Source organism: Staurois parvus, unplaced genomic scaffold, assembly GCF_062004578.1.
Source record: "Staurois parvus isolate SC_StPar_1 unplaced genomic scaffold, SC_StPar_1.0 ptg000714l, whole genome shotgun sequence".
Lineage (NCBI taxonomy): Eukaryota > Metazoa > Chordata > Amphibia > Anura > Ranidae > Staurois > Staurois parvus.
The window spans coordinates 437851-465726 of NW_028318510.1; the positions used below are offsets into that span (position 1 = coordinate 437851).

Consider the following 27876-nt stretch of genomic DNA (forward strand, 5'->3'; position numbering starts at 1 on the left):
GCTTTAGTGTCATCAAAAATGAAAAATATACCAGATTTATATGCGAACGTCATTAGCAGATTTCTTGAGTACTGTCTGGGATGCTTTTTTATTTACATTAACCAGTAACTTTAAGGACAAGCTTGTCCAAGCAGTATTGATACATAAATTAACCAAACTGACCACAAAGTAAACACATCAACTGTGACTGCTAAACCTTTGTGTTGTCAGTACTGCTTGGCCCAAGAAGATCTCAGAACATTTATCCTGAAAAATAAACTGTTGGTACAGATAAGAGTATCATGGACAGTATTCAGCTATGGCATGACAAGTGCACTAATATGGCTAATAACACCTTAAAGCTAAACTCTGGGCAAGACATTTTTTTTCTCCATGCAGTGGGGCTGTGCCTGCACTGCAAGGGTTAACTGCTCGTTTTTTTCTAGGGGAGAGGAGAGTGGACTACTTGTGTAGTCCTCCGATTCTCCCAGCACAAGATCAGTCCTGCACCCCCATGCTCCAGCACTCAATGGTGGACTGTTCCTGATGTCATCATGCCCAGAGCAGGATCCATAAACTAGGAACAGTCCACCACTGGACCATAGGGGAGCGTCATTTTCTTGGAAGTATCGGGCGAGTATAAGCTTTCTGTTCACCCCTAGACAAAATGAGCAGTTGACCCGTGGAGTCTGGTCACAGACCCACTGTATAAAAAAGTTTGCCCATAGTGCAGCTTTAAGCACCATTTGTATTTCCTTGGTGGGTTTTTTTAAACTTTTTATTAAGTTATTTTAAATCTCTCCCTTCTACCTGGGATTTCTTTGAGGAGTTGAATCAGACTCTGATATCATTCTGTTCGTACTGTTATTATTCACGTTTCCTTCAGCTGGTTGTGTCTATGTTTCAGTATCAAGAGCTAATAGACATAACTATAGCTGTTTCACTTTCATTATTTTTATATATTATTATATAGGTTTTATATAGCGCCAACAGTTTGCACAGTGCTTTACAAAATGAAGGTAGACATTACAGTTACAATACAATTTGGTACAAAAGGAAACAAAGGGCCCTGCTTGTTAGAGCTTAAAATCTAGGAGGAAGGGTTGAGTGATACAAAAGTTATTAACTGTGGAGGTAATAAAAGGCAGTTTACTAGTTCAAAGCAGGATAGGCTTCTTTAAAGAGAGAGGTTTTCAGGGATCATCTAAATATGGATAAATTAGGAGATAGGTGGACAGATTGGGGTAGGGAGTTCCATAGGATGGGAGAAGCTCGGGAGAAGTCCTGGAGGCGAGCATGGGAGGAGGTGACACGGGAACTAGAGAGCAAAAGGTCTTGGGAGGATCGAAGAGAGCGGTTTGGTTGATATTTTGAGACCAAGTTGGTGATGTAGCTGGGGGCAGAGTTGTGGATGGCTTTTTAAGTTGTTAGTATGGTAGTTGGTAGCAGACACTGAAGGGTTAGTAAGGTGGATGAGCCTGGCAGCAGTATTCATGATGGACTGGAGGGGGGATAGCCTGTGTAAAGGTAAGCCAATGAAGAGGGAGTTGCAGTAGACGAGGCGAGAGATAACCTGGGAGTGAATTAGGAGCTTTGTGGTATCATTGGTTATAAAGGGGCGTATTCTGGAGATGTTACAGAGGTTGAGGTTGTATGATTTGGACAGGGATTGTGGGCCTGAAAGGAGAGTTCAGAATCCAGGTTACCCCTAGCACCCTGGCATGCAGGGATGGGTTGACAGTGGTGCTATTGATCCTGACCGAGAGATTAGAGGAAGAGGCACGTGGGGGAGGAAATATTATGAGCTCAGTTTTTGATAGATTGAGTTTTAGTAAGTGGTGTGACATCCAGTCTGATATGTCTTTTATTGCATTATAGGTTTATTACACCTCAAATAAGGACTACAGTCAACTGCTTGTCAGTCAAGTTTGATATATTTAAAAAAACACTGTTTCTATTAAGGATAAGCAGTATGCTTTCCTGTATTATATGTGGGTTCAAAAGAATGTTGGGGGCTGCATTGCGAGACTCAAAATCTATTTGGATTGGTCACTTGTTTTAGTTATGATGGTCAAGCTGCACTGTTTATAGTTTTAGGCGTAGCGGCCTTTTAGCATAATAAACCAATGATCTTTGTATTCATACATAAAAAAAAAGTCATATGGTAATTTTTATTTTTGTGTTTGGGAGATGTTGTAGGCAGAACACCAGTGCTCTTAAGGTGTCTACAAAAATGTCTAATCTGCCATCCTCCACTCTAGGTTAATGTTACCCATTTATTGAAAGGTTTCCTCTGTAAGGACATCCTACAATGGGTTGGCATCATAAAGCTGTAATTTTCATGCAGTCCTGTGCTTTTAGTATAATACAAAGGTGGTTAATTTATTTTTGGGGGTTAGGTTAAAGTGGTTGTAAACCCTCATGTATTCCCAGTGAAGTGACTGGCCTCAAGTGATACACAGAGATGAAAGAAATCCTCCTACATAAGTTGTACCTATCTGCAGTCTTATCTTCTCTACATCTGTTCAGTGTTGACTTTATACAGCTCGTCTTAAAATTCAGTGAAAGTGGGGCGGAGAGCTAAAATTACTTTCTGCAGAGCTCAGTGAGGAAAGTTCTAAGAGCTGAATGGGCACACCCTTCACACAGCTCTCAGCAGCTGGGGCTGTCAGTCTGCTGGAGGTCTTTCCCCTGTCACCATTTTTCTCTTGGTGTCAGGAAAACTCGTCAGAAGTGATTCATGCTGATAGCAGATAAATGAAACAGCAGACAGAAATGACACTTGATGGTCCTAACTGAGACAAGTACACACCGTAGAAGGATTTGCTTTGTTCATTTCATTTCTGAGGTTTACAACCATTTTAAAGTGTACCTGTGGCCAGTCTGGATGTGTGAACAAGGAGCAAAAGAGCTTTATAACAAACCATCTCTGATCTCTGTAGCTGCCTTAAAAGTGGAGTATGAAAAGATTACCAGCAGGCAAGATATTTATTGCAGAAGAGACATGCAATGGGGCTGATTTACTAAAACCGGAGAGTGCAACATCTGGTGCAGCTGTGCATGGGAGCCAGTCAGCTTCTAACTTCAGCTTGTTCAGTTAAACTATGACAGTACAGCCTGGAAGCTGATTGGTTTCTGTGCAGAGCTGCATTAGACTTTGCCTTCTCCAGTTTTAGTAAATAAACCCCAATGTCTCTAATGCAATAAAATATATATAACAAATGAAGTAAGTGTAACACTCTCATAAAGAACGGCACTATAAATTCCTGAATAAACTCCCAATATGCAGAAAAACTGCAATAGAGGGAATGAGGTGAAATGAAAACCAAAAAATCAATTCTTAAATAGCAACATTTGTCAATTCTGTACGCTCCAGAGTTCTACCGCAGTCCCAGTGATAATAAGTTACCAAGGATCCAGGTCAAAGAAAATGAATAAAAGACTCTTCCATGCTAGCTTATTCAAGCATTTATAGCGCTGTATTTTGTGAGAGTGGTAGATTTACTCCATTGACTGTACACATTTGGGTCATTTTAATTCTAGCAGTCTTTTCACTTTATTTTATCACTGTTTACTGTTTAGAGCTAAAGCATGGAGTGGGATCACTAATTATAAAATAAACTTACCCTCCTTATCGCTGTGTTCTGTAGAACGTACACTGCCAGTGGAGCTGCCAGCGTAGCCCCAGCGCATCTTTGTGAATGAGCTCATAGAAGAAGATTTCAATGACTGTCTTGTGAACATTGACAATTTATTTCTTCACATTGTATATACTGTAGATGCAGAAATGAAAGAGGACTTGTTTTAACCACTTGCCCTCCAGAGGATTTACCCCCTTTCCTGCCCTGGCCATTTTTTTGCGATACGGCGCTGTGTTACTGTAACTAACAAATGTGTGGTTATGCATTGTACATAAATAAAATTTATGTACTTTTTTCCCACAAATGGAGCTTTCTTACGGTGGTATTTGATTGTCTCTGCGTTTTTTATTTTTTGTGCTATAAGCAAAAAAATAGACCAACAATTTTGAGAAAAAAACAATATTTTTTACTTTTTGCTATTAAACATGTCTAGTAAAGAAAATGAAAATGATTTATTTTATCATAAATTTAGGCCAAAATGTATTCTGCTACATGTCTTTGCTAAAAAAAAAAAATTCCCAATACGTATAAATTAATTGGGTTACGTGGAAATTATAGTGTTTACAAATGGCGGTATATATACTGGGATTTTGATTTATTATTTAAATACTAGTAATGGTGATGATCACCGACTTCTAGCGGGATTACAGCGGGCATTCTGACTAACTGTCACTGACGTCCCCTGTGGCACTGATACAGTGATCAGTGCTAATAAGCACTGACACTGTACTAATGACACTGGGAAGGAAGGGGTTAACATCTGGGGTGATCAAAGGGTTTACTGTGTGCTGTGTGTTTGTTTACATACAGACCTCTCCCCCATCAGTGATACTCTGCGATCGCTGGGTGCCGCCGATCGACAGCTGAAGCCGCCAGTGACAGCGTGGGTAGGGTGCGCGAGCGCGCGCAACCATTACTCGAAAATGCAAAATCACGTATATATGCGTGATTTTGCTCAGCTGTGCTGCCCTGTAGCAGTATTTCTGCTATAGGGCAGCGGGCAAGCAGTTAAAGTGCTTTTACTGTTTGTTTAGAATATGGGAATATTTTAGTTTGCATTATCTCAGCACAGGCTTGCTTCAAAGTAGAACTATAGGCAAAACATTTTTTTTTTCATTTTGGATAGAGCAAGGGAGAGCTATAATCCCTGTCAAATTTGTTTTTCACAACTGTCTCCCATTGTGGAGATTTCCTTTCACTTCCTGTCCTATAGCCAAACAGGAAGTGAGAGGAGATCCCTACAAATTAAGGGAATTCCTTGGGGACCCCAAGGTCACCAGAACTAGTGTTCCCATTGGAAAATGTCCCCTCTATTACTTTTCTGGGGACAACCCAAAATTTGGGATTTTCTTTTACTTTCACTTTCAATTATAATGGTAAACAGGACAAATAGAGATGATGAATCTCCCTAACAGGGGCACAGACTGCAATAAAAACTGACAAAGATTCTAGTACCTCTCCACTCTATCCAAACCGAAAAAACGTTCTGCCTTTAGTTATTCTTTAATTACTGGCAGGCAGTTAAAAGTTAGGTTTGACTATGTATTAGGACTAGGGTGTGAATTAAGTTTAAGTGTTAGGGGAAACTTTAGTGTTTAGATATTGGGAACTCTTTAGGATGACGACTTATTTTGGCACTAGAGGTGCTGCACTGAAAACCACCAGAGATGGTGTGGACTGCTAATGGCCTTATAGTAATTATAGTTGCTGCAGTAATTCAGCGTGCATGTAAGTTGTGTTGTCTGAAAATACATATGAAACATTTGCACATTAGTATGACATACTGTACAGTGGATTAGGGTACAGCAATCAAGAAAAATGTGCTAGCTGTATTCAAAAAAAGACTTGGTAAGAACCTAAAATGACCTCCTATTGAATATATAAGTACTGTATAAGCATTTTTATATTTGTGACTAAATGTTTGCAATTTTTATTATTCTTCAAAGTAAGGGCATTAAAACAACTGGCTTTATATTTTTAAAGTTCTTACAGATGTTAATTTGTAATTGTGCACTAAAAATAAATGTGTTTATTATTTTAACGTAGTTGCAGCATCTATGTGTATATGTCATTTGCTATACTGTCATTGAATGTGGTGTTCAGGGCACAGTAATTGTGTTTGTTGTATTTTGTATGGTGTACAGCAGTGACGTATTTAGGAGATGCTTGCTTCAAGAGTGTGGAAAAGCAATTTAAAAGTTGCCATTATTACAGAATCCAGACCTGCCTGTGTCTCGTGTTAATATAGCTCGCTCATCAGAAGAGGTTGTGGTCTGTAGCACAGATTTGTCAGTTGCTCTGATGCGTGTAATTATAATAAGAGGGTCATTTTAGCTTCATAAGATTTAAAGGGCTACACTGACCAAAACATTAATACACAGTTAAGGTAAACTTTATACAAAACACTAAAATCTAATATAAGCTTTAACATGGTAATGTAACTTCAAAACTTTTTTGCCCTAAGTAATGATAAGCAGCTAACTGGCACAAGTGCATTTAAACAGGCAATGGCTATAAAAGGTTTCAGGAGATCAGCAACAGCAAGATGAAAGAAAGGATAAGATACAAAGAAAAAAGTATATTTTATGAGAAAAATGTGGTAATTGTTTTGATAATTACATTTTTTTAGTAGCTTAGATCTATGGTAAAACATGTTTTGAAACTGTTATATCAATTGCAATTTTATGCCCATACCTTTTTGACCACCTCCCTTACTCACCTACTGTGCTATATGGTTAAATGGCATAAAAAGAGTGACATATTTCCAATCCTGCAATATACCCTACGCACAGCTCCTGAATATTGCTTGTGAACACCTCTACACTAGCAGTGCCAAACCTGATTATTTTTCCTACCCTAAAGTCCGCTCCATACCATCATGTAACCACTTCAATACCGGGCACTTATACCCCTTTCTTGCCCAGGCCAATTTTCAGCTTTGAGTGCTGTCACACTTTGAATGACAATTGCGCAGTCATGCAACACTGTACCCATATGAAATTTTTATCACTTTTTTCACACAAATAGAGCTTTCTTTTGGTGGTATTTAATCACCACTGAGTTTTTTTTTTTGATAAATTAAACAAAAAACACCTGAAACTTTTGAAAAAAAAAATTTACTTTTCTTCGTTTCTGTTATAAAATTTTGCAAATAAATAACATTTCTTCATAAATTTAGGTCAAAATGTATTCTACATTTCTTTGGTGAAAATAATAATTTAATTTTTTTCCCCAAATGTTTCTATTATTTTTTTATTTATTACATTTTTTCTTTTTTTTACTATTTTATTTTTCAGCACACTGTGACCAAAGCAATACAATGTTACCATAGTAACATTGAACTACTCTGGGCAAGTGATCAGGATTTTTTTTTAACACATTATGATTGCTAGTCCCAATGTATTTCATTGATATTTGCAATCATTGTTACTGAATGAAACTGATTAATTCAGCCGTTTGTTGTGATTAGCTGTGATTGCGCAAAGAGGATCACATGATATAAATGGGCTGTGATTGGCCCTGTCTGTATCATGTGACTGCCTTGACCAGTCACAGCTAACAACATAATTGTATACAATGGATGGTATGACAGGACACAATTGACGGGATCTGCTGTTATTGATCACAGCGGTCACATGACACTGGCAGCGGGCGGTGTAGTGATATGTCATTGGCTGTGTCCCGTGGACAGGCTGCGCAGCCCTGCGGCCAGCTCATTTTGACAGGAAGTCATATGACGCCCAGTCACAATGGCAAGTGTCCCGCCCGGCCTATAGCAGATTGACAGCCGGGTGGGACACTTGCCGTTTTGACTGGGCGTCATATGACGTCCTGTCAAAATGAGCCGGCCACAGGGCCGCGCAGCAGCGCAATCTGTGTCCACGGGTGTTAAAGAAATTACTGTAAACTAACATTTGCTAAAATTGTTCTTTCCCTCATAACGCAATGTCTTTGGGATTAGTTAGGGGCACAAAACATATATCAGTTTGAGCAAACCAAATTGCACATTAGACAATAAAGTCAAAATAAGCAACTCTCATAGCCGCCTCTTCTAGTCATCATGTATATGGAGATTTTTGTTTTGGTCTATACCACTTTCCAATACCAAGCAGATCAAATTGAATGCAAAAGCAACTCATAAGTAGATGTTAAGCTAGTAAAAAAAGCAAGTCAAAGCAACACAAAAGCTTCTAGCATTTGACTTCCATCAGGGTCTGTGGCTCAGGGACATGAAAATCTTGTGTGCAGTAGTTGTAAATGTGGTTTACTAAAGACAGATAATAGAAAACATGGCTGTTGCACAGATAGCAGTGCCACTTTTTATCATCCTAGCTGTGCTGACATGTTTAGAACTTTAAATATTACAGTTTCATACTCGCTGGTTTTTGGATCCTAATTAGGGATGATTATCCAAACATAATTTACCTCTACCAAAATTTTTTTTAAATTACTTTCAATTTGACATGCAAAATTACCCACAATATTGTGTGTTTTGACCAGAGTCATGCCACGCTCTTTTTCTGTGTAACAAAGCTGTCACTGTATTTTTTTGTAGGTGCACTTGATGCACACCTACAAAGGAATACACTAATAAAAGTGCTGATCTCTATAGTAGTGAAAGGAAACTACTGGCTGTTATTCCCAAAGAATCCAACACTTTCAGAAATGTTGAATTACAGGCACCCCGCATCACTTAGTGGTTTGATCCATCAAGTCCAGAGGATCAAAGGCAGGAGCAACAGGCGGCATAAGCCTAATCAAAGGCATGGATAAAGTCAAGTTCCGAAACTGGCAAAACAGCAGCAGGATCCTAAGTCAGTAAAGGAGAAAGCCAGGTCAGAATTGAGAAGCACATGCAGCACACAGGTCAGGACATGGGGAACATGCTGAAAGCTGGTTGGCACTGATGCTAAGTCAGTCCAACTCTTTAATAGGCTATTTGGTGTCAATACTAACCTTGGGCAAGCACACATATCCACACACACTCTACCATATGCACTCCTGTGTGCAGGTGCCTGCCTAGCCATTATTCTATTCTCAGAACCAGGAGCAGAAATACACATAGGTGTCCAGAGCCAGCTGGCCAACAGGTATTTCCTGATACCCACAGAATATTTCCAAGGAGGTAGGCAAAACACAAGTTGGTATGTTAGGTCGTACACAAAACAAACCAACATTTTTCCTGTTGCAACAAAAAAAAAAATGCCCTGCCAATTCTCCTGGGATTTTTTACAGCAATGAGGTTACCAGGTCTTTTTAAAGGAATTCTTTGAGAAATACTGACCCAAGTGTAGCGTTGATTTGTATACTATGGCAAAAATGTGCACTTGAAAACACAATTTTTTATTCTGTGGTAATCTGATGGTTTGTATTATACTTGAAAATCTGGTGTGTTCCTTAAGTGTGAATCGTACATACTGTATATAAAATATGTGCATTGCCCTTAGAAGTCTTTCATTTTTCCCTTTGGCTGGAATCTGGTGTCTGGTGGAATCCAGGGGCAGTGCACATGCTCTGTTTTCTAATTCAGTGCTTGGAACAGCATGATGCACACCTATTGCTGTCGAGTCTCTTCCATTGATTTTCCAGTCTTGACAAATGTAAGAAAAATTCAGCGAAAATAGATGGCATGTGTTTTAGTTCCTCGGTATAAGTCTGACTGACATGGCTTTCTAGGAAAATCTCTTTCACATGAAATTTTAATAGAAACTGAGATGCGTAAAAGTGGCAGCTGTCACTAGATTGACATTTATCTTAAAAGGGAAACTAGGAAAACCTTAGACCTGCTCAATACTGCTTGAAAGGTTGACCGGGCTCTTCAAACGCAGTCACGTAAAATGCTTCAGCTGTAGGTTGATGCCATGCTCATTCAGGGAGAGTTAAATGTCTAACCCCTATTACTGTAAAGCATGATGTAGAAAAACACCTTTCAAGGAGCTCTGTATATTTTATGTCTGCAGATGCTTGCTGAGCGCTTTTTAGAGCCACTATTGACACTATATATATGTAAAGTGGTGGGATGGTATAGCTTCATCGATCATCATTTATGGGCAGCACAGTGGCTAAATGGTTAGCACTTCCGCCTGGTAGTACTAGGGTCGCTGGTTCAAATCCCAACCATGGCACCACCTGCCTGGAGTTTGCATGTTCTCCCTGTGACTGCGTGAGTTTCATCCCACTCCCCAAAGGCATGCTGGTAGGTTAATTGGATCTTGTCTAAATTGGCCCTAATATGTGTACAGTATGTATGAATGTGAGTTTGGGACTTTAGATTGGACACCCCTTGAGGGTCAAGGACTGATGTGAATGTACAATATATATGTAAAGCGCTGCGTAAATTGATGGCGCAATATAAGTACCTGTAATAAATAAATTTATTTATGGTACTTATATAGGGTCGTCAATTTACGCAGCGCTTTTACATATATATTGTACATTCACATCAGTCATTAACCCTCAAGAGGCATACATTCTAAGGTCCGTAATGTACCTTCATACATACACATATTAGGGCCAATTTAGACAGGATCCAGTTAATCTTCCAGCATGTCTTTGGCTTGTTGGAGGAAACCGGAGTACCCAGAGGAAACCCACGCAGGCACAGGGAGAAAATGCAAACTCCAGGCAAACCTTAGACCTGCTCAACAATGCTTGAAAGGTTGACCGGGCTCTTCAAACGCAAGTACGTAAAATGCTTCAGCTGTAGGTTGATGCCATGCTCATTCAGGGAGAGTTAAATGTCTAACCCCTATTACTGTAAAGCATGATGTAGAAAAACACCTTGGTGCCGTGGTTGGGATTCGGAACAACGACCCTAGTATTGCCATGTGGGACTGCTAACCATTTAGCCACTGTGCTGCCCAGCAGATCATGACTGTTTGCTTCCCAAACACTACTTTATAGAATGTTTTACACTATCTTGCACTGGTAAGAGCTAATAAGTCTGAAACACCTGTTTGCAAATTGTATTAAATGTCTCTGTATTTTAGGCTGTATTTGTGCCAAGTGGCCTTGGATGCTTATGGATGTAACTGAATGCCTAAATAGAAAATAGTTTTGTCAACAGTTCTGCTGTATTAGAACCATGCTTTATTGATGTTAAATGGCCACATGAGGTTACATCACTTTCTGTGGGAAACCTTAGTACATTTTTACAGTCAATAAACATCTCTTTATTTCTCCTTAAAGGATAAGTTCACCTCTCTGAAAAAAAATAATAAATGCAATTTTTTTGCAGGTAAAAAGATATGGATTTATTATTTTTTTGTTAGGCAACTGTAAAGCATTGCACCCATGATCAGCAGATCGTAGGTGTAATGCTATGGTCCTGCAGACTGTGTGATTCTCTGCCCATACCTCCAATACAGGACATACTGACGGGAAGCTCAATTAACTATCTACTCAACAACCCTGGTAGTTCATTGAAAACTACAAGCCAACAGCTGCATAGACTGTCAGGACTTGTAGTATTCCCATTCACAGAACACTGTGAATGAATGAAGCGGCCCACATGTTGTCCTGTTTGTTTTTCAGATTGTGACATATAGCAGGGTGAGGAGATCACCCACTGGCTATTACAATGGGGGATGGGGGGAGGGGCCGAGGCTGGTGCATTTGTAACATGTTATTCCCCAAAGAACCTTCTATGAGTAAAAAGCTGCCCTTAAAGCAGTATTAAAGTGTTACTAAACCCAGGACCCTGCCTTCAATATATCTGGTCTCTTACAGTACACAGAAAATGGAAGTACAATTATTTTAGTAAATATAAACTGCTAAATGCCTTTCATCATCAGCAGTTAGAGCAGTCTTGTGACTTCTATCAGTGTCCAGCTGAGCACATGTTAAAGCTTGTAGGAGAGTTTTCATTCTGCTCTGGGAGGCTACAGGACCCCTGTCCTCTGTCTGGACAGTGCTGATTGGCCCTGTAAATTAGGGTATTTGCTTATTGGTTCAGGTTTTATTAGGTTTGACATATCAAGTTTACCGCAGAACCCACCACAACTACAGTCCCTGTACTGAGCTCTGATTTATTTAAAGTGTTAATAAACCCAAGACCCTGCATTCACTATATCTGGTCTCTCTCAGTATACAGAACATGGAAGTGCAATTATTTTAGCAAATATAAACTGAAAAATACCTTTTCTCATCAGCACTTAGAGCAGTCTTGTGACTTCTATCAGTGTCCAGTAGAGCACATGTTAAAGGGAGGAGTTTTCATTCTACTGTAGTAGGATGCACAACCCCTGACCTCTGTCTGGACAGTGCTGATTGGCCCTGTGCTGATCACATGCACTCTCCCAAGAAAAAAAAAAACCTCTCTAGCAATACACACCAAACTGAGCATGTGCAGAGTGACTCCACATGATATGTCTTATCAGGAGATAGGAGGGGGGGCACTGGAGAAGGGGAGGATCAGAGAAGACAGGACAGGATCAGAGAAGACAGGATCAAACAGTGTTTTTACACAATGCAGAGGATTAACTCCTTAGGTTCCACAGTGAGTATGCTTTAAACCCAAAAGCAAAAACGTATTATATCGCTGTTTACCAATTCTTAGATGTGATGACTGCATTTGTTTTCTTTTTTAGGCTTTTTTTTTATTTTTACCAGCTGATCCAGCTATTAAGTCTATTGTCTTTCAAAAGAACAAGCTCTCTTTGCAGATGCATCCGTTTAAAATAAAATAAAATGTCAAAAAAGTTTTGAAAAATTATAATTTGTGGTTATAAGCTAATTTGGGTTATATTTTTTTTTACTAAAAAGATAGCTGAATACATTTTGGCCAAGATCTATGAAGAAAGATTATTTATTAGCAAAATGTTATAAGAAAAACACTTTTTTTCAAAATGTTTGGCCCAAAATACCACCAAAATAAAGTTTTATCTGTTTCAAAAAAATGCTAAAAAATTCATATGGGCACAGTGTTGCATGACCGCGCAATTGCCATTCAAAGTGTGATAGCTCTGAAAGCTGAAAATTGGTCTGGACAGGAAGGGGGTGAAAGTGTCCAGACTTAAAGTGGTTAAGGGATGTTCAACTCCCAAGTTGTAATTTACTATTATGTTGGGGATAATATAAATGCTACCATACTACACAAAAGTCTTACAAAGGTAGATATATTATTGTACTACGGGATTCTTCCCCCCAGCTCTTCAGTGGCAAGCATATTAGTAAACTCTAACATCTAACTAATCTCATTTGCTTTCTTTTGCCGGTTGTTATATTTGTTTCATAACTGCAAAAATGATATGTTGATCTTGCCAGAAATCTAGTGCTATATTTTGTACTTTACAGCTGTGGTTCTCAACCTATGGAACCTCAGGACCCACATTTGTCCTTGGTCATTAATTTACAACCCAAAAATAATTTAACCACTTTCCGCCCGCCATGTAGTACAATGACGGGCACAAGGTGGTTCTCTCATTCTGATAGAAAGTCATATGACGTCCTTCCATTCTCACATGCGCGGTTTAGGGAGCGCGCAGGGCGGCGATTGCCGGTGTGCTGTGTCCCTCGGACACTGCGGATCACGGAAAGAGCCGAAGATGTCGGCTCGGTCATGTGATCAGCTGTGTCCAATCACAGCCGATCATATGTAACCACGGAAATGCAGGTTATCGGCATTTCTCTCTTCTCGAGCGGTCACGCTGACAGCTCGAGAGGTGAGGAGAGCCGATAATCGGCTTTCCGCGGAGGGGACATGTACACTGATCATCAGGGCACTGATGATCAATGTGCCCTGATGATCAGTGTGGCCCCAGAAGTGCCACCTGTCAGTGTCCATCAGTGCCAGCAGTCAGTGCTCATCAGTGCCACATCAATGCCACATATCAGTGCATACCAGTGCACATCAATGCCACATATCAGTGCCCATCTGAGCTGCCTTTCAATGTCACCCATCAGTGCCAGTCAGTGCCACCTTTCAGTGCCGCCTATCAGTGCCAGTCAGTGCTGCCTAACAGTGCCAATCAGTGCCACCTATCAGTGTCAGTCAGTGCCGCATATCAGTGCCATATATCAGTTTCATGTATCAGTGCTGCCTTTCAGTGCCCATCAGTGATGCCTGTCAATGCCCATCAGTGCAACCTACCAGTGCCTCCTCATCAGTGCCCATCAGTGCAGCCTATCAGTGCCCATCACTGCAGCCTCATTAGCGCACATCAGTGAAGGAGAAAAATCACTTATTTACAAAATTGTATAACAAAAACTAAGAAAAAACTTTTTTTTTCACAATTTTCAGTGGTTTTTGGTTTGTTTAAGAAAAAATAAAAATCCCAGAGGTAATTAAATACCACCAAAAGAAAGCTCTATCTGTCTAAAAAAAATGATAAAAATTTCATATGGGTACAGTGTTGCATGACCACGCAATTGTCATTCAAAGTGTGACAGCGCTGAAAGCTGGAAATTGGCCTGGGCAGGAAGGGGGCATAAGTGCCTGGTAGGCTAGTGGTTAATTTGCAAGACATTTTAATTTCTTCACAGAACAACTTGTGTATTAGTCTACAATGTATATGCATTTTTTAAATAGTACACAAGCGGCCTCCTTATAAAATGGATGGTGCAGTAATCTCAGTGCTGGTGAAAATGGAAGTGCTGTTGAGGTAAAAACCCAATAAAATGAATGGTAATTGAAACATCTTAAATGAATTAGAACTAATGGGAAAACTGGGGATGCTTCTTGCTCTTGATAAGTGTCTCAAAGTCTATGGTGATGGTAGACAAAGCAACTCTGAGGTCATGTTCAATGTTCATTCTGTTCCTATTTCTTGTCTTCAGCTGAACCAGAACTTAGAACCCACTCTCACAAAGATAGGTCCTGCTGAATGGTAGCATGGGTTGCAATGGAGGGATATTCAGTCATGACACTACACTAGAATTTCTTTTTTTGCATTTTTCACTCCTTTCAAAATGCGCTCTCCATCAACCAGCCACAACCCAGGAAAAGTACTGAGCGGAGTTATTCCCTGGAGTCTAGTGGTGCTTTACTTCCCTCCAGTGTGGCTGTCTGGAAGGAAGTGTAGTCGTATGTCACTTCCTCCCAGCACTGCCGTGGAGGAATGAGCGCAAGGGCCGTGGGACCGCTGTGTAAGTGCACCATGCGCACCACCTTAATGAGACCAACTGGCAGCAATAATACAGATATTAAGGCCGGCCATAGTTGTGGTCCCAGCGGTCTTAACATCTATATTGGTGCATAAGGCAGTTTTTATTAAGCTATGTTATCAGGGCATCGGATGTTTTATTGGAGCATTAGAGAGAGCATCGGAGTATCGGCTCTGCACAGTACACCTTTGCAAACTGCAGAACACCTCCCTCCTATGTTGTGGAGAAGATAGGAAGACCAGTTATTCTCTACTCCTAATACACTTCCTGTCTAAGGGTGATAGAATTGCTGCTCTATAGATGCAGTTCAGTGAGCGACTGTTACCTCATAGGAGGAATTGTGTTACTGGCAAGATTATAAAGGAGAAAAACCTAAAAAATGGCTACAGCAGCCACAACATCTAAGGACTAGTAAGCTGAAATTTATTAATGCCTAACTCCACGTTTTAATGTCCAAGCTGGTCCATACAAATTATTTACTGCACTAACAGGTGTGCTTGCTTGGCACGCTGTATTAAAGTGGTTGTAAAGGCTGAAGGTTTGAATGAAGATAAAAAAAACCTTCTGTGTGCTGCTCCCCCCACAGCCCCCCAAAGACTTGTCTGAGCCCAATCATGATCCAGCGCTGTGCAAGGGAGCCTCAGCTCTCCCGAATCTTTCTCTCTTCATTGACTGAGACACAGCAACGGAAGCCATTGGCTCCCACTGCTGTCAATCACAGCCAGCAAGCAGGGAACAGGGCTGAGCCATGCTCTGTGTGTCTTATAGAGACACAGAGCAGGCCTCAGGAGAGAGCATGTATGAGGGCACTCAGCAGGTGGGAGACCCAAGAAGAGGAGGATCAGGGCTGCTCTGTGCAAAACCATTACACAGAGCAGGTACGTATGATCTGTTTCCTATTTTAATATCACTTTAAGTGTATTTAGCCACAGCCATTTACAGGAAGCTTTGTATTTTGTGAGTCATGGCATCATCTGCCCACCTCTCCACCTTAGCCAGTCATAGGAAGCTTTGTTTTCATTCATAGAACCACTGCTTGGGTACACTTAGATAAACTATAACCCAGACCTACAGGCCAATAATTAACTTATTTGATAAGAATTATTTGCCCAATATTCTGCTGGTGTATTCGTAGTTTACAGTAATTTATACTCATTTAATAAATGGCTCTATTCGGATTTCTCTTTTTTTCCTTTGCTCTCCTTTACACTAGCCAATCACCAACAGTACGTCTTGTTTTATTCTTTGTAATCTTTACAGAAAAGTGTGGCTATCTTTTTGACTGAATAAACATTGTTTGATGGAAACTACAAATGATTACTACCTTATTTATTCTTGTACCGCACTGACAGCTTTGCATTTGCCTGGCACTACAAGATTCCCTTTGTTAAAGGTTAACTACAGTGGATATAAAAAGTCTACACACCCCTGTTAAAATGTCAAGTTTCTGAGATGTAAAAAAATGAGACAAAGATTAATCATTTGAGAACTTTTTCCACCTTTAATGTGACCTATAAACTGTACGACTCAATTGAAAAACAAACTGAAATATTTTTTTTTTGGGGGGGGGGGGAGTAAACAAAAAAAAAAACTAAAATAATGTGGTTGCTTAAGTGTGCACAGCCTCTTATAACTAGGGATGTAGCTGTGTTCAGAAGTGAGCAATCACATTCAAAATCTTGTTAGATAGGAGTCAGTACACACCTGCACATCACTAAAAGAACAGCATACCTACAGTGAAGCATGGTGGTGGCAGCATCATGCTTTGGGGCTGTTTTTCTTCAGCTGGAACTGGGGCCTTAGTCAAGGTAGAGGGAATTATGAACAGTTCCAAATACCAGTCAATATTGGCACAAAACCTTCAGGCTTCTGCTAGAAAGCTGAACATGAAGAGGAACTTCATCTTTCAGCATGACAATGACCAAAGCATACATCCAAATCCACAAAGGAATAGCTTCACCGGAAGATGATTAAAGTTTTGGGATGACCCAGCCACAGCCCAGACCTGAATCCGATGGAAAATCTGTGGGGTGATCTGAAGAGGGCTGTGCACAGGAGATGCCCTCGCAATTTGACAGATTTGGAGTGTTTTTGCAAGGAAGAGTGGGCAAATATTGCCAAGTCCAGATGTGCCATGCTGATAGACTCATACCCAAAAAGACTGAGTGCTGGAATCACATCAAAAGGTGCTTCAACAAAGTATTAGTTTAAGGATGTGCACACTTATGCAACCATATTATTTTAGTTTTTTATTTTTACTTCACTCCACCTAAGAGATTTCAGTTTGTTGTTCAACTGAGTTGTACAGTTTATAGATTACATTAAAGGTGGAAAAAGTTCTGAAATGATTAATCTTTGTCTCATTTTTTTACACAGAAACCTGACATTTTAACAGGGGTGTGTAGACTTTTTATATCAATTGTACAGCGAGTTTTCAGTTAGTAGAGATTGTATCTAAAACTTTGGAAAAAAAACAAATCTCACATGATAACAGAGCTGCCTGTATGGATGGCTACCATTTTAAACTTTTTTTTTTTCCTTGCAAAATATAAAAGGTTAAGAAAATCTCAAAATATCCATAGCATCCACAAAATAATCCATAGAACCTCCTTTATTGTAATCTGTTGATACATATGTCCCATGGCACAGAAGATTTGTTGGCTCCTGGTTTTGTCTGATTGAACATGCTTATATCTCAATACACATGCACCGGTGAATTGTAAATTATAAAGAGAAAATGATTTGGGTTATCATCAGTTATTTAACGACTCTTTACATTTATGTGCATAAACCTTTGTGTTGATTTTCTGCAGACTTTGATCCCATATGTTCAATAATATTTCAATGTAAATATGATATATACAGTAACCGGTCAGATACCATGATCCAAAAATCCAATCCGAAACATTGAATGTATACCGTTGTATAATGCTGGCGGGATTTGTGTGTTTGTCCATTTGAGGAACATAGACATTAATTTGTTGCAAGTGTGGAGATGTCCAAAAATGGTTATTGCTCAACTTTGGTGGGTAAGTCCCATCCCCATCTATTTACTTGGTTAATTAAAAAAAACAAACAAAACAAAGAAAACCCCTACGCTAGAAACCCAGAATACTCACTTAAAAACAATGGTCACATGGCACATGGTCACATGGCACGCTGGCAGTGCTGTGACCTCTTTCCATTGCCAATCCAACAGCAGGATCCTTTCAGGATGCACAAAGTATCAACGAGTCATTGTGGGCATAGCCTGCTGTTCTGGATTCACTGGTTGTCACTTCCGAAAGCAGCACCAGCTAGGGGCACAGGCAATTGAGTTAGCATATTAAAAAGATCTTCACAAGATATTTTATTTGAAAAAGAAAAAAAACGATGAATGGGAGGTTGTTAATTTTCCCAGGGCTCTAAATCTGTCAGTAGCATAAGGTTTAAATGGTCTTGTATACCTGGTCTAATGCAGGTCATATATATGACAATTTTCATATTCATAGCAATTTTCAGCTTTCAATTGCTAATATGAATAAACCAAGGTAACCTATTGACTGTTAAGGAATTTAATTGCACTGCAAATTTCTATCCATTTTACAAACTCTAATAAAATAATGGTTTAAGAAAATAAATGTGATTGAATAGAAATGAATCAGTACCAGGGACGCCATCAAGCAATCTGATAGAATGTGACTTAATTTTATGCTGTGCTCAGTTAGGGCTTTTTCAACTCAATTGCATTATTTGATTTTTTTTTTTTTTTTTTATGTTTGTCAGAAAATCAAAAATTAAATATCAATTTGCTGTATTTATGGACAGCGAGCGAACCAGAGGTTATAACCCACTCCACTTTTGCTCGATGGCAGTTTGAATACTTTAGCTGGTGTTTTTACTTGCATTGGAACATATTAAAATTCATGTTGCTGTATCCGTTGACTTGCATGTACATATATTCTGATTTTATTTTTTTTTATTACAAAACAGTCCGAAGTAAATGCACATGGTTGCTTCCATGTGCATTCCATGCAGGTAAAAATGTGCAGCATGAAAGTGGAAGTTTAGTTTTGACCCAGTTTTTATTAGCTCAAAAATGTAGGGTTTAAAATAAAGTATTGTAATATGGAGAACCCAAAGTCAGTGGGCATCCATTTGTAAAAGTAAGTATTTTTGATCTCTCAAAACAAGCAAACACATATAGTTTCCTTTAGCAAAAAAAAAAAAAAGGCAAAACAATCTATAGTCCAAGTAAAATTATTACCACAAAATTGCCATATACAGTCAGGTCCATAAATATTGGGACATCGACACAATTCTAACATTTTTGGCTCTATACACCACCACAATGGATTTGAAATGAAATGAGCAAGATGTGCTTTAGCTGCAGACTGTCAGCTTTAATTTGAGGGTATTTACATCCAAATCAGGTGAACGGTGTAGGAATTACAACAGTTTACATATGTGCCTCCCACTTTTTAAGGGACCAAAAATAATGGAACAGAATAATAATCATAAATCAAACTTTCACTTTTTAATACTTGGTTGCAAATCCTTTGCAGTCAATTACAGCCTGAAGTCTGGAACGCATAGACATCACCAGACGCTGGGTTTCATCCCTGGTGATGCTCTGCCAGGCCTCTACTGCAACTGTCTTCAGTTCCTGCTTGTTCTTGGGGCATTTTCCCTTCAGTTTTGTCTTCAGCAAGTGAAATGCATGCTCAATCGTATTCAGGTCAGGTGATTGACTTGGCCATTGGATAACATTCCACTTCTTTCCCTTAAAAAACTCTTTGGTTGCTTTTGCAGTATGCTTTGGGTCATTGTCCATCTGCACTGTGAAGCGGCATCCAATGAGTTCTGAAGCATTTGGCTGAATAGGAGCAGATAATATTGCCCGAAACACTTCACAATTCATCCTGCTGCTTTGGTCAGCAGTCACATCATCAATAAATACAAGAGAAGCAGTTCCATTGGCAGCCATACATTCCCACGCCATGACACTACCACCACCATGCTTCACTGATGAGGTGGTATGCTTCGGATCATGAGCAGTTCCTTTCCTTCTCCATACTCTTCTCTTCACTCTGGTACAAGTTGATCTTGGTCTCATCTGTCCATAGGACGTTGTTCCAGAACTGTGAAGGCTTTTTTAGATGTCGTTTGGCAAACTCTAATCTGGCCTTCCTGTTTTGAGGCTCACCAATGGTTTGCATCTTGTGGTGAACCCTCTGTATTCACTCTGGTGAAGTCTTTTCTTCATTGTTGACTTTGACACACATACACCTACCTCCTGGAGAGTGTTCTTGATCTGGCCAACTGTTGTGAAGGGTGTTTTCTTCACCAGGGAAAGAATTCTTCGGTCATCCACCACAGTTGTTTTCCATGGTCTTCCGGGTCTTTTGGTGCTGCTGAGCTCTCCGGTGCGTTCCTTCTTTTTAAGAATGTTCCAAACAGTTGTTTTGGCCACGCCTAATGTTTTTGCTATCTCTCTGATGGGTTTGTTTAGTTTTTTCAGCCTAATGATGGCTTGCTTCACTGATAGTGACAGCTATTTGGATCTCATCTTGAGAGTTGACAGCAACAGATTCCAAATGCAATTAGCACAGTTGAAATGAACTCTGGACCTTTTATTTGCTTATTGTAATTGGGATAATGAGGGAATAACACACACCTGGCCATGGAACAGCTGAAAAGCCAATTGTCCCATTACTTTTGGTCCCTTAACAAGTGGGAGGCACATATGCAAACTGTTGTAATTCCTACACCGTTCACCTGATTTGGATGTAAATACCCTCAAATTAAAGCTGACAGTCTGCAGTTAAAGCACATCCTGTTCGTTTCATTTCAAATCCATTGTGGTGGTGTATAGAGCCAAAAATGTTAGAATTGTGTCGATGTCCCAATATTTATGGACCTGACTGTACTACCAGTGTCTCGTTCCCACACTTGGGTTTAGGTTTCCTGTCTGTTTCGGGGTATAAGACAAGGCTCAGGAGCTCTGCAAAACAGAGTCTCAGTCACCAGACATCCCACACTTTCTCACAGCTATGGACAATGTACTCCACCTCATAAGCAGGTGTTGACTCGTTTCTGCTGCTTTTCAAGCCTCCCTTGCAGATAGGTTAATCATTTTTGGGACCAAAGTCCATGTAATCAGGGTTTGGAGGCTTTTTCCCCAAGTATCTTTGAACCTCCAAATTCTGGGTCCCAAATAAGGAATTACCAGTCCAGAGAGTACTGTAAATCAGTCCTCTGCTCTCTGACTCCCTCGGAAATGCACACTCTGCATGGATGACAACTGTTGAGTAATATAAATGTCTCCTGAACTCTCCCTTAAAGGGACCACAACCAAAATAGAGGAGAAATACATCTCCCCTTCAGGATCCATCCCTGGCATCCTGTACGGTATGTAAATATATTAGAAAACTTTTCTGACATATAGTAGTCTGGAGTGCCCAGAGGGCTATCTTCTACTAACAGTACGTATCAGAGCTTTGCCCAATCAAAATGGCCATGCATTCAGGTGTATTGGGGCCCTGGATGCTGCTGCAGATTTGTGTAAATCCCTCTGGGTGCCTGCAGTGCATGCTGTACCTGTCGGCAACTTCTTTTTTTTTGGTAAAGTGACAGAACCTGAAATTCACAATAACAGTTATTCTTAGATTGTAAGCCCTAACAAGCAGGGCCCTCTGATTCCTACTGTACTAAACTGTATTGTAATTGTACTGTCTGCCCTTTGCTATAAAGTGCTGTGTAGACTGTATATAAATCCTGTATAATAATAATAATGCAGAATTGGCTTTCTCTTTCACATGGACAATCCCTGCAAACCCTCGTGCACTATATCTCCTATATCCCTCCCTTATGCCTCACAGCGTTGTATATATTCCAACCAGCACAATGTGTGTTTTGACAGCTCAAGAAGCCAGTAGGCGAGCAATATGGAGAATTTCCAAAGGTCATACATCATAAATCCATTTTGAAGTAGCCATTAAAATTTTCTCAGCATTCATTTAATTGAATACAGTAATTGGTATTTCATTGATTTTACATAAGTAGTGTTTCTGCCTCAAGTAAAATCTCTGTAATCTCCTTATTAATTTGTAATGATTTAATGGACATTCAAGGAGATTATTAACATTTGTATACTGGTGTTTTTCCTATTATTTCACCAGAATACATCATTACAGTGTGTTTTTAATGCTTAAGCCTTTGTATAATTGCCAAAGTATGTTACATTGCAGTACTTACCCTCTTAACCGAGACAATCTATCTTGCTGAGAATATGGGAGTCGGTAGAGTTATACTTCTTAAGGTGGAAAAAACACTTAACTATAATTTAAAGTGGATCTAAATCCTCTGTGTTTTTTTTTTTTTTACCTTACTGCATTAAAGAAAAAAAACACCCCATTAACTATTCCCTCACCCCCCAAATACTTACCTCTATCAATCAAGTGCTGTGCCCGGTTGCTGGTCTTTTCCCCCCTCCCCTCTTCCTCTTCTCCCGTGCTTCACTGATAATAGGGGGAGCTGAAGAAGAGAGGAGTAGCAGAGTGCTGGTGGGGGAACCCAGAAAAGGAGTTAAGGAACCGATCTGTGCAATATCATTGCAAGAGCAGGTAAGTATAAACCTACAGTGGGGCAAAAAAGTATTTAGTCAGCCACCAATTGTGCAAGTTCTCCCACTTACAAAGATGAGAGAGGCCTGTAATTGGCGTCATAGGTAGACCTCAACTATGAGAGACAAAATGAGAAAACAAATTCAGACAATCACATTGGCTGATTTGGAAAGAATTTATTTGCAAATTATGGTGGAAAATAAGTATTTGGTCACCTACAAACAAGCAAGATTTCTGGCTCTCACAGACCTGTACCTTCTTCTTTAAGAGGCTCCTCTGTCCTGCACTCATTACCTGTATCAATGGCACCTGTTTGAACTTGTTATCAGTATAAAAGACACTTGTCCACAACCTCAAACAGTCACACTCCAAACTCCACTATGGTGAAGACCAAAGAGCTGTCGAAGGACACCAGAAACAAAACTGTAGACCTGCACCAGGCTGGGAAGACTGAATCTGCAATAGGCAAGCAGCTTGGTGTGAACAAATCAACTGTGGGAGCAGTAAATAGAAAATGGAAGACATACAAGACCACTGATAATCTCCCTCGATCTGGGGCTCCATGCAGGATCTCACCCCGTGGGGTCAAAATGATCACAAGAACGGTGAGCAAAAATCCCAGGACCACACAGGGGGACCTAGTGAATGACCTGCAGAGAGCTGGGACCAACGTAACGAAGGCTACCATCAGTAACACACTACGCCGCCAGGGACTCAGATCTTGCAGTGCCAGACATGTCCCCCTGCTTAAGCCAGTACATGTCCGGGCCCGCCTGAAGTTTGCTAGAGAGCATTTGGATGATCCAGAAGAGGATTGGGAGAATGTCATATGGTCAGATGAAACCAAAATAGAACTGTTTGGTAGAAACACAACTCGTCGTGTTTGGAGGAGAGAGAATGCTGAGTTGCATCCAAAGAACACCATACCTACTGTGAAGCATGGGGGTGACAACATCATGCTTTGGGGCTGTTTCTCTGCAAAGGGACCAGGACGACTGATCCATGTACAGGACAGAATGAATGGGGCCATGTATCGTGAGATTTTGAGTGCAAACCTCCTTCCATCAGCAAGGGCATTGAAGATGAAACATGTCTGGGTCTTCCAACATGACAATGATACCAAACATACCGCCCGGGCAACGAAGGAGTGGCTTCGTAAGAAGCATTTCAAGGTCCTGGAGTGGCCTAGCCAGTCTCCAGATCTCAACCTCATAGAAAACCTTTGGAGGGAGTTGAAAGTCCGTGTTGCCCAGCGACAGCCCCAAAACATCACTGCTCTAGAAGAGATCTGCATGGAGGAATGGGCCAACATACCAGCAACAGTGTGTGCCAACCTTGTGAAGACTTACAGGAAACGTTTGACCTCTGTCATTGCCAACAAAGGATATATAACAAAGTATTGAGATGAACTTTTCATATTGACCAAATACTTATTTTCCACCTTAATTTGCAAATCAATTCTTTCCAAATCAGCCAATGTGATTGTCTGGATTTTTTTTCTCATTTTGTCTCTCATAGTTGAGGTCTACCTATGATGCCAATTACAGGCCTCTCTCATCTTTGTAAGTGGGAGAACTTGCACAATTGGTGGCTGACTAAATACTTTTTTGCCCCACTGCATATTTTTATTTTAGGAGAAAAAAAATTCTAGCCTTTGCAACCACTTTAAAACTGTTCCCTCCCCCTTCTCCTACCTATTCTTCCAACCCTGTATAAAAAGATCTGTTTTTTTTTTAATACACTCCAGCCCAGTCACATGATCCTGCAGCTTTGTGTAAGGAAGATCTCAGTGACATTTGGGATTACGGGAGCTGTGACATCATGCATTGGCTTCCATAGCTGGGCCGTTGTTGGAACTCCTTCCTCTCCCGTGCCGACCACTGACAAAGGGGAGCAAGAGCTGGAGGATCATGTAGCCAGAGCGGAGTAAAATTAGATAAGTAAACAGTTCTTTTTGTTTCATACAGGTTAGGCAAGATATGTGGGGTCATTTTTAAGAATAATTAGACTTAAGCCTCGTACACACAATGAGAATATCAGATGAAAAATACTGCTGTCAGAGAGATTGTCTGATAATCTGATCGTTAGTACACAGCTTTCAAGAGCCGATCATGACAGTTCGTGCTAAAGTACCTGAAGGGACAAGTAAGAAAATGTTTCTCGTACGATAACAGAACAAATGATTTCCGTTTAATCAGTACAGTGTTTGTAAAATATTGAGTGACTTAGACAGCGCATGCTCAGAAACTAAAGAATACAATACAATACATCACTTCCGAAGTTGCATTCTGTCTTACTGGAATTTTCATAACTTTAGTAACCTTCGTTTTCGATATGAGACTAGCATGCAAAAATGAAAAATAACAAAATTGACAATCATTCGATGTTCCGATATTCTCAATGTGTGTACCAAGCTTTAGGCTTTTCTTCCACTTTAAAGCTGCTCTGTGAGTACAGAGACACAAATTGATGCAGCTAAGCATTCATTAATACATCATCAAATTATTTTTCTTATGTAGTTAGTGTAAATACCTAAAACTGACCTGGTATCAGGTATTTGCAATCCCTTGTACAACAACACTGCTAGGAGAGGAAGTAGGAGTAGGAGCCAGTCAGCCATGCTGTGTGCAAAAGTGCTGACAAGAGTCATGTTGATACTAGGAAAAAGCAGAATGAAAATCCATTGGTTGCCTGCTGTTCATTTACTGACCAACCAGCAAGTTGGGAGTGAAAAGAATACACCACTCTATTCTTTACATTCTAAAACGAACACAGAAAGTGGTGTCATCCATCTGGCTTTGCTGTCTGCCAGTAAAGTATAAATCTCAGGACTGGATGGACAAATATACAGTTGTGTCCAAAATTATTCAACCCCCACTGAAATTGAGTGTTTTGGCCAGTTTGACATTGCTTTTGATCATTCAGTCATCTTGCTTACATTTACATTAAAGAGGCACTTGTAGGTCAGACAAATATAACATAACAGTTATAATGAAATAACCACAAATGTCTTTTCTGTGCTCACAGCATTATCAGTTTTATTCAACCCCCAAGTGACATTCAATCTTAGTACTTAGTACAGCATCCTTTTACAGTTATAACAGCTTTTAAACGTGAAGCATAGCTTGACACAAGTGTCTTGCAGCGATCTACGGGTATCTTCGCCCATTCTTCATGGGCAAAGGCCTCCAGTTCAGTCACATTCTTAGGCTTGCGCACTGCAACTGCTTTCTTTAAGTCCCACCAGAGGTTCTCAATCGGATTTAAGTCTGGTGACTGCGATGGCCACTCCAAAATGTTCCAGCCTTTCCTCTGCAACCATGCTCTAGTGGACTTGGAGGTATGCTTGGGATCATTGTCCTGTTGAAAGGTCCAACGTCTCCCAAGCCTCAGGTGTGTGACGGACTGCATCACGTTTCCATCCAATATCTCCTGGTACTGAAGAGAATTCATGGTACCTTGCACACGCTGAAGCTTCCCTGTACCTGCAGAAGCAAAACAGCCCCAAAGCATGATTGACCCTCCACCATGCTTCACAGTAGGCAAGGTGTTCTTTTCATCATAGGCCTTGTTCTTCCTCCTCCAAACATAGCGTTGATCCATGGGCCCAAACAGTTCTAATTTTGTTTCATCAGTCCACAGAACACTATCCCACAACTTTTGTGGTTTGTCCACATGGCTTTTGGCATACTGCAGTCGACTCTTCTTATTCTTTGGAGACAGCAAGGGGGTACGCCTGGGAGTTCTGGCACGGAGGCCTTCATTACGCAGTGTGCGTCTTATTGTCTGGGCTGAAACTTCTGTACCCACATCTGACAAATCTTTTCTCAGTTCCTCAGCAGTCACACGGGGACTTCTCTCCACTCTACGCTTCAGGTAGCGCACAGCAGTCGAAGTCAGCATCTTCTTTCTGCCACGACCAGGTAGCGTTTCAACAGTGCCCTTTGCCTTGAATTTGCGAATGATGCTTCCTAAGGTGTCTCTTGGTATGTTTAACATCTTTGCAATCTTCTTATAGCCATTGCCCTTCCTGTGAAGAGAAATCACCTCTTCTCTTGTCTTCCTGGACCATTCTCTTGCCTTCACCATGTTTGTAACCACACCAGTAAATGTCTAGAAGGAGCTGAGTATCACAGTCATTTTAAAGCTGCCTAATTGGTGCTTATTATGCTTGATTGCTGCTCGGTGACATCCACAGGTGTTTTCAATACCTGATGGAAAGCACCTGTATGAACCTCTGTTCTTCAGAGTGGTAGTCTTTAAGGGGTTGAATAATTGTGGCAATGAAGAAACCACATAAGAACCATTTACTACTGTATTACATAAACAATTGATGTCATTTTAGTTGCATTTGGGTAGTTACAACGTCCTTGTAGGATTTGATTCTGAATACAATTCCAAATGTACACTATAGTCCCTAAACCCCTTTACAGCATTGGGGGTTGAATAATTTTGGACACAACTGTATAAACCCTTTGACAGGTAAAACAGCTTCCTTATATGTATTTAATCTGTGTATTTAGCGTATTGCCTGAAGTTCATCTTTAACCAGTCACATGGCTGGGAAGCTGAAAAGCAGAGAGCTAAGCACTGAACCAGAGAGGAAAGTGAGGAGGTTTTTGTAGGAAATGATCAAGTCCGTTACCTGTGGCATATCTGTCACTGTCCATCTGTCAGTGGTGGCAGTAAGAAAAGCCTCCAGATTTGCTGGCAGACTTTTCCCAGCATGCTCTGTGACCATTGAAGAGGTCTTTTAAGGACCCATTTACGCTTCTCTGTTTAAAAAAAAGAGTGCATATTTAGTGGAAACCATAATAGCTTAAGCTTTGGTTTTGTTTATTTTTTATGTATAATTTTTAAGTGTCACTTGAAAAAAAAAAATCCGTGCAAAAGAAGACTGTTTATACTCACTTTTCCCACCACTCATTTCTGGAACCTTCAGTCTCTCCAAAGAGAATCCCAGTGCACCAATTGACCAAAGTCATCACAACTCACACATTTCGGGTCTGTTGGGTGTCTGCGTTTCCACCAGCAGCCACTACAGCACTGTTCTGTCCTGTAGTGTGCATTAAACAGTAACAGAAAGAATGACATTCACTTTATATTGCCTCACAGCTTCATTTCTTTAACCCCTTCCTGCCTGCCCATTCATTCCTTTAAAAAGTTTTGAACCCCCCCAGGGGAATGATGGTAGGGAAGGATCGGCAATCATGTGACCACTATGATTGGCTGTCACAGTGGTCAAATGATTGGGAGCTGGTCCCACTGGCAACTGATCATTAGTAGGGACCAAGAGCTGTCTGAGAGCTCATTCTCTGCGCTGGGGGCATGCAGTGTGTGCTCGCAGCACAGAAACAGTGGCCAGCCAGTGAGGCATGTGTGTGTCCTATGGTTGTAAACTGCATGCTTTTGTGTGTTTTACACAGATTAAAGTAGACTTATGGTAACATGTTTTGTTTTTGTTTTTTTTCATGAAGGGAAAGGGTGAGTTTTTTTGTAAGGATTTTCCCTACTTACACCGTTTTTGGGGTAAAAAGGGAGGATAAATC

At 40.4% G+C, this 27876-nt stretch overlaps 1 protein-coding gene across 1 annotated transcript in view; it reads left to right on the forward strand.

The window, feature by feature from the left end:
* The window catches only part of IPO11 (importin 11), a 661807-nt gene that overhangs the window by 437280 nt on the left and 196651 nt on the right, over positions 1-27876 (forward strand). The window lies entirely within an intron of this gene.